This window comes from Stegodyphus dumicola, chromosome 9 (assembly GCF_044657685.1).
Source record: "Stegodyphus dumicola isolate Sdum_Otavi_A_Nest chromosome 9, ASM4465768v1".
NCBI lineage: Eukaryota > Metazoa > Arthropoda > Arachnida > Araneae > Eresidae > Stegodyphus > Stegodyphus dumicola.
The window spans coordinates 178,998,391-179,012,114 of NC_140776.1; positions in this window are offsets into that span (position 1 = coordinate 178,998,391).

A 13,724-nucleotide genomic window follows, 5' to 3' on the forward strand; every position below is an offset into this window, starting at 1 on the left:
AAAATCGACGGACATTTTGTTACACGATTGGATTTTATTTTCTTAAAAAAACTAAGTTATTATTATTTATATTATTATTTATACTGCTTGTTAACAGCAAGGGAAGAGCCATTATATTTTTTTTATTCCTCGTTTAAAATAATAGCAAACTTTAAAATTTTTATTTCCTTGGACTATAAGGTATTTTCTCCCTCCTTCCTTTTAATGGAAGAAATTTTATTCTGAAGTTAAATCTCAAGGCAAAATCGACGGACATTTTGTTACACGATGGGATTTTATTTTCTTAAAAAACTAAGTTATTATTATTTATATTATTATTTATACTGCTTATTAACAGCAAGGGAAGAGCCATTATATATTTTTATTCCTCGTTTAAAATAATAGCAAACTTTAAAATTTTTACTTCCTTGGACTATAAGATATTTTCTCCCTCCTTCCTTTTAATGGAAGAAATTTTATTCTGAAGTTAAATCTCAAGGCAAAATCGACGGACATTTTGTTACACGATTGGATTTTATTTTCTTAAAAAAACTAAGTTATTATTATTTATATTATTATATATACTGCTTGTTAACAGGAAGGGAAGAGCCATTATATTTTTTTATTCCTCGTTTAAAATAATAGCAAACTTTAAAATTTTTCCTTCCTTGGACTATAAGGTATTTTCTCCCTCCTTCCTTTTAATGGAAGAAATTTTACTCTGAAGTTAAATCTCAAGGCAAAATCGACGGACATTTTGTTACACGATGGGATTTTATTTTCTTAAAAAACTAAGTTATTATTATTTATATTATTATTTATACTGCTTGTTAACAGCAAGGGAAGAGAAATTATATTTTTTTATTCCTCGTTTAAAATAATAGCAAACTTTAAAATTTTTATTTCCTTGGACTATAAGGTATTTTCTCCCTCCTTCCTTTTAATGGAAGAAATTTTATTCTGAAGTTAAATCTCAAGGCAAAATCGACGGACATTTTGTTACACGATTGGATTTTATTTTCTTAAAGAAACTAAGTTATTATTATTTATATTATTATTTATACTGCTTGTTAACAGCAAGGGAAGAGCCATTATATTTTTTTTATTCCTCGTTTAAAATAATAGCAAACTTTAAAATTTTTATTTCCTTGGACTATAAGGTATTTTCTCCCTCCTTCCTTTTAATGGAAGAAATTTTATTCTGAAGTTAAATCTCAAGGCAAAATCGACGGACATTTTGTTACACGATGGGATTTTATTTTCTTAAAAAACTAAGTTATTATTATTTATATTATTATTTATACTGCTTATTAACAGCAAGGGAAGAGCCATTATATATTTTTATTCCTCGTTTAAAATAATAGCAAACTTTAAAATTTTTACTTCCTTGGACTATAAGGCATTTTCTCCCTCCTTCCTTTTAATGGAAGAAATTTTATTCTGAAGTTAAATCTCAAGGCAAAATCGACGGACATTTTGTTACACGATGGGATTTTATTTTCTTAACTAAGTTATTATTATTTATATTATTATTTATACTGCTTGTTAACAGCAAGGGAAGAGAAATTATATTTTTTTATTCCTCGTTTAAAATAATAGCAAACTTTAAAATTTTTACTTCCTTGGACTATAAGGTATTTTCTCCCTCCTGCCTTTTAATGGAAGAATTTTTATTCTGAAGTTAAATCTCAAGGCAAAATCGACGGACATTTTGTTACACGATTGGATTTTATTTTCTTAAAAAAACTAAGTTATTATTATTTATATTATTATTTATACAGCTTGTTAACAGCAAGGGAAGAGCCATTATATTTTTTTTTATTCCTCGTTTAAAATAATAGCAAACTTTAAAATTTTTATTTCCTTGGACTATAAGGTATTTTCTCCCTCCTTCCTTTTAATGGAAGAAATTTTATTCTGAAATTAAATCTCAAGGCAATATCGACGGACATTTTGTTATACGATGGGATTTTATTTTCTTAAAAAACTAAGTTATTATTATTTATATTATTATTTATACTGCTTATTAACAGCAAGGGAAGAGCCATTATATATTTTTATTCCTCGTTTAAAATAATAGCAAACTTTAAAATTTTTACTTCCTTGGACTATAAGGCATTTTCTCCCTCCTTCCTTTTAATGGAAGAAATTTTATTCTGAAGTTAAATCTCAAGGCAAAATCGACGGACATTTTGTTACACGATTGGATTTTATTTTCTTAAAAAAACTAAGTTATTATTATTTATATTATTATTTATACTGCTTGTTAACAGCAAGGGAAGAGCCATTATATTTTTTTTATTCCTCGTTTCAAATAATAGCAAACTTTAAAATTTTTACTTCCTTGGACTATAAGGTATTTCCTCCCTTTTTCGTTTTAATGGAAGAAATTTTATTCTGAAGTTAAATCTCAAAGCAGATGCGACGGATATTTTGTTACACGATTGATTTTTATTTTCTTAAAAGAATTATTCATAAGTTATTATTATTTATATTATTATTTATACTGCTTGTTAACAGCAAAGTAAGAGCCATTATATTTTTCTTTATTCCTCGTTTAAAATAATAGCAAACTTTAAAATTTTTACTTCCTTGGACTATAAGATATTTTCTCCCTCCTTCCTTTTAATGGAGGAAATTTTATTCTGAAGTTAAATCTCAAGGCAAAATCGACGGACATTTTGTTACACGATGGGATTTTATTTTCTTAAAAAACTAAGTTATTATTATTTATATTATTATTTATACTGCTTGTTAACAGCAAGGGAAGAGAAATTATATTTTTTTATTCCTCGTTTAAAATAATAGCAAACTTTAAAATTTTTACTTCCTTGGACTATAAGGTATTTTCTCCCTCCTTCCTTTTAATGGAAGAAATTTTATTCTGAAGTTAAATCTCAAGGCAAAATCGACGGACATTTTGTTACACGATTGGATTTTATTTTCTTAAAAAAACTAAGTTATTATTATTTATATTATTATTTATACTGCTTGTTAACAGCAAGGGAAGAGCCATTATATTTTTTTTATTCCTCGTTTAAAATAATAGCAAACTTTAAAATTTTTATTTCCTTGGACTATAAGGTATTTTCTCCCTCCTTCCTTTTAATGGAAGAAATTTTATTCTGAACTTAAATCTCAAGGCAAAATCGACGGACATTTTGTTACACGATGGGATTTTATTCTCTTAAAAACTAAGTTATTATTATTTATATTATTATTTATACTGCTTATTAACAACAAGGGAAGAGCCATTATATATTTTTATTCCTCGTTTAAAATAATAGCAAACTTTAAAATTTTTACTTCCTTGGACTATAAGGCATTTTCTCCCTCCTTCCTTTTAATGGAAGAAATTTTATTCTGAAGTTAAATCTCAAGGCAAAATCGACGGACATTTTGTTACACGATTGGATTTTATTTTCTTAAAATACTAAGTTATTATTATTTATATTATTATTTATACTGCTTGTTAACAGCAAGGGAAGAGAAATTATATTTTTTTATTCCTCGTTTAAAATAATAGCAAACTTTAAACTTTTTACTTCCTTGGACTATAAGGCATTTTCTCCCTCCTTCCTTTTAATGGAAGAAATTTTATTCTGAAGTTAAATCTCAAGGCAAAATCGACGGACATTTTGTTACACGATTGGATTTTATTTTCTTAAAAAAACTAAGTTATTATTATTTATATTATTATTTATACTGCTTGTTAACAGCAAGGGAAGAGCCATTATATTTTTTTTATTCCTCGTTTCAAATAATAGCAAACTTTAAAATTTTTACTTCCTTGGACTATAAGGTATTTCCTCCCTTTTTCGTTTTAATGGAAGAAATTTTATTCTGAAGTTAAATCTCAAAGCAGAATCGACGGATATTTTGTTACACGATTGATTTTTATTTTCTTAAAAGAATTATTCATAAGTTCTTATTATTTATATTATTATATATACTGCTTGTTAACAGGAAGGGAAGAGCCATTATATTTTTTTTATTCCTCGTTTAAAATAATAGCAAACTTTAAAATTTTTACTTCCTTGGACTATAAGGTATTTTCTCCCTCCTTCCTTTTAATGGAAGAAATTTTACTCTGAAGTTAAATCTCAAGGCAAAATCGACGGACATTTTGTTACACGATGGGATTTTATTTTCTTAAAAAACTAAGTTATTATTATTTATATTATTATTTATACTGCTTGTTAACAGCAAGGGAAGAGAAATTATATTTTTTTATTCCTCGTTTAAAATAATAGCAAACTTTAAAATTTTTATTTCCTTGGACTATAAGGTATTTTCTCCCTCCTTCCTTTTAATGGAAGAAATTTTATTCTGAACTTAAATCTCAAGGCAAAATCGACGGACATTTTGTTACACGATGGGATTTTATTCTCTTAAAAACTAAGTTATTATTATTTATATTATTATTTATACTGCTTATTAACAACAAGGGAAGAGCCATTATATATTTTTATTCCTCGTTTAAAATAATAGCAAACTTTAAAATTTTTACTTCCTTGGACTATAAGGCATTTTCTCCCTCCTTCCTTTTAATGGAAGAAATTATATTCTGAAGTTAAATCTCAAGGCAAAATCGACGGAAATTTTGTTACACGATTGGATTTTATTTTCTTAAAATACTAAGTTATTATTATTTATATTATTATTTATACTGCTTGTTAACAGCAAGGGAAGAGAAATTATATTTTTTTATTCCTCGTTTAAAATAATAGCAAACTTTAAAATTTTTACTTCCTTGGACTATAAGGTATTTTCTCCCTCCTTCCTTTTAATGGAAGAAATTTTATTCTGAAGTTAAATCTCAAGGCAAAATCGACGGACATTTTGTTACACGATTGGATTTTATTTTCTTAAAGAAACTAAGTTGTTATTATTTATATTATTATTTATACTGCTTGTTAACAGCAAGGGAAGAGCCATTATATTTTTTTTATTCCTCGTTTAAAATAATAGCAAACTTTAAAATTTTTATTTCCTTGGACTATAAGGTATTTTCTCCCTCCTTCCTTTTAATGGAAGAAATTTTATTCTGAACTTAAATCTCAAGGCAAAATCGACGGACATTTTGTTACACGATGGGATTTTATTCTCTTAAAAACTAAGTTATTATTATTTATATTATTATTTATACTGCTTATTAACAACAAGGGAAGAGCCATTATATATTTTTATTCCTCGTTTAAAATAATAGCAAACTTTAAAATTTTTATTTCCTTGGACTATAAGGTATTTTCTCCCTCCTTCCTTTTAATGGAAGAAATTTTATTCTGAAGTTAAATCTCAAGGCAAAATCGACGGACATTTCGTTACACGATGGGATTTTATTTTCTTAAAAAACTAAGTTATTATTATTTATATTATTATTTATACTGCTTATTAACAGCAAGGGAAGAGCCATTATATATTTTTATTCCTCGTTTAAAATAATAGCAAAATTTAAAATTTTTACTTCCTTGGACTATAAGGCATTTTCTCCCTCCTTCCTTTTAATGGAAGAAATTTTATTCTGAAGTTAAATCTCAAGGCAAAATCGACGGACATTTTCTTACACGATTGGATTTTATTTTCTTAAAAAAACTAAGTTATTATTATTTATATTATTATTTATACTGCTTGTTAACAGCAAGGGAAGAGCGTTTTTTTTTTATTCCTCGTTTCAAATAATAGCAAACTTTAAAATTTTTATTTCCTTGGACTATAAGGTATTTTCTCCCTCCTTCCTTTTAATGGAAGAAATTTTATTCTGAAGTTAAATCTCAAGGCAAAATCGACGGACATTTTGTTACACGATGGGATTTTATTTTCTTAAAAAACTAAGTTATTATTATTTATATTATTATTTATACTGCTTATTAACAGCAAGGGAAGAGCCATTATATATTTTTATTCCTCGTTTAAAATAATAGCAAACTTTAAAATTTTTACTTCCTTGGACTATAATGCATTTTCTCCCTCCTTCCTTTTAATGGAAGAATTTTTATTCTGAAGTTAAATCTCAAGGCAAAATCGACGGACATTTTGTTACACGATTGGATTTTATTTTCTTAAAAAAACTAAGTTATTATTATTTATATTATTATTTATACTGCTTGTTAACAGCAAGGGAAGAGCCATTATATTTTTTTTATTCCTCGTTTCAAATAATAGCAAACTTTAAAATTTTTACTTCCTTGGACTATAAGGTATTTCCTCCCTTTTTCGTTTTAATGGAAGAAATTTTATTCTGAAGTTAAATCTCAAAGCAGATGCGACGGATATTTTGTTACACGATTGATTTTTATTTTCTTAAAAGAATTATTCATAAGTTATTATTATTTATATTATTATTTATACTGCTTGTTAACAGCAAAGTAAGAGCCATTATATTTTTCTTTATTCCTCGTTTAAAATAATAGCAAACTTTAAAATTTTTACTTCCTTGGACTATAAGATATTTTCTCCCTCCTTCCTTTTAATGGAGGAAATTTTATTCTGAAGTTAAATCTCAAGGCAAAATCGACGGACATTTTGTTACACGATGGGATTTTATTTTCTTAAAAAACTAAGTTATTATTATTTATATTATTATTTATACTGCTTGTTAACAGCAAGGGAAGAGAAATTATATTTTTTTATTCCTCGTTTAAAATAATAGCAAACTTTAAAATTTTTACTTCCTTGGACTATAAGGTATTTTCTCCCTCCTTCCTTTTAATGGAAGAAATTTTATTCTGAAGTTAAATCTCAAGGCAAAATCGACGGACATTTTGTTACACGATTGGATTTTATTTTCTTAAAAAAACTAAGTTATTATTATTTATATTATTATTTATACTGCTTGTTAACAGCAAGGGAAGAGCCATTATATTTTTTTTATTCCTCGTTTAAAATAATAGCAAACTTTAAAATTTTTATTTCCTTGGACTATAAGGTATTTTCTCCCTCCTTCCTTTTAATGGAAGAAATTTTATTCTGAACTTAAATCTCAAGGCAAAATCGACGGACATTTTGTTACACGATGGGATTTTATTCTCTTAAAAACTAAGTTATTATTATTTATATTATTATTTATACTGCTTATTAACAACAAGGGAAGAGCCATTATATATTTTTATTCCTCGTTTAAAATAATAGCAAACTTTAAAATTTTTACTTCCTTGGACTATAAGGCATTTTCTCCCTCCTTCCTTTTAATGGAAGAAATTTTATTCTGAAGTTAAATCTCAAGGCAAAATCGACGGACATTTTGTTACACGATTGGATTTTATTTTCTTAAAATACTAAGTTATTATTATTTATATTATTATTTATACTGCTTGTTAACAGCAAGGGAAGAGAAATTATATTTTTTTATTCCTCGTTTAAAATAATAGCAAACTTTAAACTTTTTACTTCCTTGGACTATAAGGCATTTTCTCCCTCCTTCCTTTTAATGGAAGAAATTTTATTCTGAAGTTAAATCTCAAGGCAAAATCGACGGACATTTTGTTACACGATTGGATTTTATTTTCTTAAAAAAACTAAGTTATTATTATTTATATTATTATTTATACTGCTTGTTAACAGCAAGGGAAGAGCCATTATATTTTTTTTATTCCTCGTTTCAAATAATAGCAAACTTTAAAATTTTTACTTCCTTGGACTATAAGGTATTTCCTCCCTTTTTCGTTTTAATGGAAGAAATTTTATTCTGAAGTTAAATCTCAAAGCAGAATCGACGGATATTTTGTTACACGATTGATTTTTATTTTCTTAAAAGAATTATTCATAAGTTCTTATTATTTATATTATTATATATACTGCTTGTTAACAGGAAGGGAAGAGCCATTATATTTTTTTTATTCCTCGTTTAAAATAATAGCAAACTTTAAAATTTTTACTTCCTTGGACTATAAGGTATTTTCTCCCTCCTTCCTTTTAATGGAAGAAATTTTACTCTGAAGTTAAATCTCAAGGCAAAATCGACGGACATTTTGTTACACGATGGGATTTTATTTTCTTAAAAAACTAAGTTATTATTATTTATATTATTATTTATACTGCTTGTTAACAGCAAGGGAAGAGAAATTATATTTTTTTATTCCTCGTTTAAAATAATAGCAAACTTTAAAATTTTTATTTCCTTGGACTATAAGGTATTTTCTCCCTCCTTCCTTTTAATGGAAGAAATTTTATTCTGAACTTAAATCTCAAGGCAAAATCGACGGACATTTTGTTACACGATGGGATTTTATTCTCTTAAAAACTAAGTTATTATTATTTATATTATTATTTATACTGCTTATTAACAACAAGGGAAGAGCCATTATATATTTTTATTCCTCGTTTAAAATAATAGCAAACTTTAAAATTTTTACTTCCTTGGACTATAAGGCATTTTCTCCCTCCTTCCTTTTAATGGAAGAAATTATATTCTGAAGTTAAATCTCAAGGCAAAATCGACGGACATTTTGTTACACGATTGGATTTTATTTTCTTAAAATACTAAGTTATTATTATTTATATTATTATTTATACTGCTTGTTAACAGCAAGGGAAGAGAAATTATATTTTTTTATTCCTCGTTTAAAATAATAGCAAACTTTAAAATTTTTACTTCCTTGGACTATAAGGTATTTTCTCCCTCCTTCCTTTTAATGGAAGAAATTTTATTCTGAAGTTAAATCTCAAGGCAAAATCGACGGACATTTTGTTACACGATTGGATTTTATTTTCTTAAAGAAACTAAGTTGTTATTATTTATATTATTATTTATACTGCTTGTTAACAGCAAGGGAAGAGCCATTATATTTTTTTTATTCCTCGTTTAAAATAATAGCAAACTTTAAAATTTTTATTTCCTTGGACTATAAGGTATTTTCTCCCTCCTTCCTTTTAATGGAAGAAATTTTATTCTGAACTTAAATCTCAAGGCAAAATCGACGGACATTTTGTTACACGATGGGATTTTATTCTCTTAAAAACTAAGTTATTATTATTTATATTATTATTTATACTGCTTATTAACAACAAGGGAAGAGCCATTATATATTTTTATTCCTCGTTTAAAATAATAGCAAACTTTAAAATTTTTATTTCCTTGGACTATAAGGTATTTTCTCCCTCCTTCCTTTTAATGGAAGAAATTTTATTCTGAAGTTAAATCTCAAGGCAAAATCGACGGACATTTCGTTACACGATGGGATTTTATTTTCTTAAAAAACTAAGTTATTATTATTTATATTATTATTTATACTGCTTATTAACAGCAAGGGAAGAGCCATTATATATTTTTATTCCTCGTTTAAAATAATAGCAAAATTTAAAATTTTTACTTCCTTGGACTATAAGGCATTTTCTCCCTCCTTCCTTTTAATGGAAGAAATTTTATTCTGAAGTTAAATCTCAAGGCAAAATCGACGGACATTTTCTTACACGATTGGATTTTATTTTCTTAAAAAAACTAAGTTATTATTATTTATATTATTATTTATACTGCTTGTTAACAGCAAGGGAAGAGCGTTTTTTTTTTATTCCTCGTTTCAAATAATAGCAAACTTTAAAATTTTTATTTCCTTGGACTATAAGGTATTTTCTCCCTCCTTCCTTTTAATGGAAGAAATTTTATTCTGAAGTTAAATCTCAAGGCAAAATCGACGGACATTTTGTTACACGATGGGATTTTATTTTCTTAAAAAACTAAGTTATTATTATTTATATTATTATTTATACTGCTTATTAACAGCAAGGGAAGAGCCATTATATATTTTTATTCCTCGTTTAAAATAATAGCAAACTTTAAAATTTTTACTTCCTTGGACTATAATGCATTTTCTCCCTCCTTCCTTTTAATGGAAGAATTTTTATTCTGAAGTTAAATCTCAAGGCAAAATCGACGGACATTTTGTTACACGATTGGATTTTATTTTCTTAAAAAAACTAAGTTATTATTATTTATATTATTATTTATACTGCTTGTTAACAGCAAGGGAAGAGCCATTATATTTTTTTTATTCCTCGTTTCAAATAATAGCAAACTTTAAAATTTTTACTTCCTTGGACTATAAGGTATTTCCTCCCTTTTTCGTTTTCATGGAAGAAATTTTATTCTGAAGTTAAATCTCAAAGCAGAATCGACGGATATTTTGTTACACGATTGATTTTTATTTTCTTAAAAGAATTATTCATAAGTTATTTTTATTTATATTATTATTTATACTGCTTCTTAACAGCAAAGTAAGAGCCATTATATTTTTCTTTATTCCCCGTTTAAAATAATAGCAAACTTTAAAATTTTTACTTCCTTGGACTATAAGATATTTTCTCCCTCCTTCCATTTAATGGAAGAAATTTTATTCTGAAGTTAAATCTCAAGGCAAAATCGACGGACATTTTGTTACACGATTGGATTTTATTTTCTTAAAAAAACTAAGTTATTATTATTTATATTATTATTTATACTGCTTGTTAACAGCAAGGGAAGAGCCATTATATTTTTTTTATTCCTCGTTTAAAATAATAGCAAACTTTAAAATTTTTACTTCCTTGGACTATAAGGTATTTCCTCCCTTTTTCGTTTTAATGGAAGAAATTTTATTCTGAAGTTAAATCTCAAAGCAGAATCGACGGATATTTTGTTACACGATTGATTTTTATTTTCTTAAAAGAATTATTCATAAGTTATTATTATTTATATTATTATTTATACTGCTTGTTAACAGCAAATTAAGAGCCATTATATTTTTCATTATTCTCCGTTTAAAATAATAGCAAACTTTAAAATTTTTACTTCCTTGGACTATAAGATATTTTCTCCCTCCTTCCTTTTAATGGAAGAAATTTTATTCTGAATTTAAATCTCAAGGCAAAATCGACGGACATTTTGTTACACGATTGGATTTTATTTTCTTAAAAAAACTAAGTTATTATTATTTATATTATTATTTATACTGCTTGTTAACAGCAAGGGAAGAGCCATTATATTTTTTTTATTCCTCGTTTAAAATAATAGCAAACTTTAAAATTTTTACTTCCTTGGACTATAAGGTATTTTCTCCCTCCTTCCTTTTAATGGAAGAAATTTTATTCTGAAGTTAAATCTCAAGGCAAAATCGACGGACATTTTGTTACACGATTGGATTTTATTTTCTTAAAAAAACTAAGTTATTATTATTTATATTATTATTTATACTGCTTGTTAACAGCAAGGGAAGAGCCATTATATTTTTTTTATTCCTCGTTTAAAATAATAGCAAACTTTAAAATTTTTACTTCCTTGGACTATAAGGTATTTTATCCCTCCTTCCTTTTAATGGAAGAAATTTTATTCTGAAGTTAAATCTCAAGGCAAAATCGACGGATATTTTGTTACACGATTGGATTTTATTTTCTTAAAAAAACTAAGTTATTATTATTTATATTATTATTTATACTGCTTGTTAACAGCAAGGGAAGAGCCATTATATTTTTTTATTCCTCGTTTAAAATAATAGCAAACTTTAAAATTTTTACTTCCTTGGACTATAAGGTATTTTCTCCCTCCTTCCTTTTAATGGAAGAAATTTTATTCTGAAGTTAAATCTCAAGGCAAAATCGACGGACATTTCGTTACACGATTGGATTTTATTTTCTTAAAAAAACTAAGTTATTATTATTTATATTATTATTTATACTGCTTGTTAACAGCAAGGGAAGAGCGTTTTTTTTTTTTTATTCCTCGTTTCAAATAATAGCAAACTTTAAAATTTTTATTTCCTTGGACTATAAGGTATTTTCTCCCTCCTTCCTTTTAATGGAAGAAATTTTATTCTGAAGTTAAATCTCAAGGCAAAATCGACGGACATTTTGTTACACGATGGGATTTTATTTTCTTAAAAAACTAAGTTATTATTATTTATATTATTATTTATACTGCTTATTAACAGCAAGGGAAGAGCCATTATATATTTTTATTCCTCGTTTAAAATAATAGCAAACTTTAAATTTTTACTTCCTTGGACTATAATGCATTTTCTCCCTCCTTCCTTTTAATGGAAGAATTTTTATTCTGAAGTTAAATCTCAAGGCAAAATCGACGGACATTTTGTTACACGATTGGATTTTATTTTCTTAAAAAAACTAAGTTATTATTATTTATATTATTATTTATACTGCTTGTTAACAGCAAGGGAAGAGCCATTATATTTTTTTTATTCCTCGTTTCAAATAATAGCAAAATTTAAAATTTTTACTTTCTTGGACTATAAGGTATTTCCTCCCTTTTTCGTTTTCATGGAAGAAATTTTATTCTGAAGTTAAATCTCAAAGCAGAATCGACGGATATTTTGTTACACGATTGATTTTTATTTTCTTAAAAGAATTATTCATAAGTTATTATTATTTATATTATTATTTATACTGCTTGTTAACAGCAAAGTAAGAGCCATTATATTTTTCTTTATTCCCCGTTTAAAATAATAGCAAACTTTAAAATTTTTACTTCCTTGGACTATAAGATATTCTCTCCCTCCTTCCATTTAATGGAAGAAATTTTATTCTTAAGTTAAATCTCAAGGCAAAATCGACGGACATTTTGTTACACGATTGGATTTTATTTTCTTAAAAAAACTAAGTTATTATTATTTATATTATTATTTATACTGCTTGTTAACAGCAAGGGAAGAGCCATTATATTTCTTTTATTCCTCGTTTAAAATAATAGCAAACTTTAAAATTTTTACTTCCTTGGACTATAAGGTATTTTATCCCTCCTTCCTTTTAATGGAAGAAATTTTATTCTGAATTTAAATCTCAAGGCAAAATCGACGGACATTTTGTTACACGATTGGATTTTATTTTCTTAAAAAAACTAAGTTATTATTATTTATATTATTATTTATACTGCTTGTTAACAGCAAGGGAAGAGCCATTATATTTTTTTTATTCCTCGTTTAAAATAATAGCAAACTTTAAAATTTTTACTTCCTTGGACTATAAGGTATTTTCTCCCTCCTTCCTTTTAATGGAAGAAATTTTATTCTGAAGTTAAATCTCAAGGCAAAATCGACGGACATTTCGTTACACGATTGGATTTGATTTTCTTAAAAAAACTAAGTTATTATTATTTATATTATTATTTATACTGCTTGTTAACAGCAAGGGAAGAGCGTTTTTTTTTTTATTCCTCGTTTCAAATAATAGCAAACTTTAAAATTTTTATTTCCTTGGACTATAAGGTATTTTCTCCCTCCTTCCTTTTAATGGAAGAAATTTTATTCTGAAGTTAAATCTCAAGGCAAAATCGACGGACATTTTGTTACACGATGGGATTTTATTTTCTTAAAAAACTAAGTTATTATTATTTATATTATTATTTATACTGCTTATTAACAGCAAGGGAAGAGCCATTATATATTTTTATTCCTCGTTTAAAATAATAGCAAACTTTAAAATTTTTACTTCCTTGGACTATAATGCATTTTCTCCCTCCTTCCTTTTAATGGAAGAATTTTTATTCTGAAGTTAAATCTCAAGGCAAAATCGACGGACATTTTGTTACACGATTGGATTTTATTTTCTTAAAAAAACTAAGTTATTATTATTTATATTATTATTTATACTGCTTGTTAACAGCAAGGGAAGAGCCATTATATTTTTTTTATTCCTCGTTTCAAATAATAGCAAACTTTAAAATTTTTACTTCCTTGGACTATAAGGTATTTCCTCCCTTTTTCGTTTTCATGGAAGAAATTTTATTCTGAAGTTAAATCTCAAAGCAGAATCGACGGATA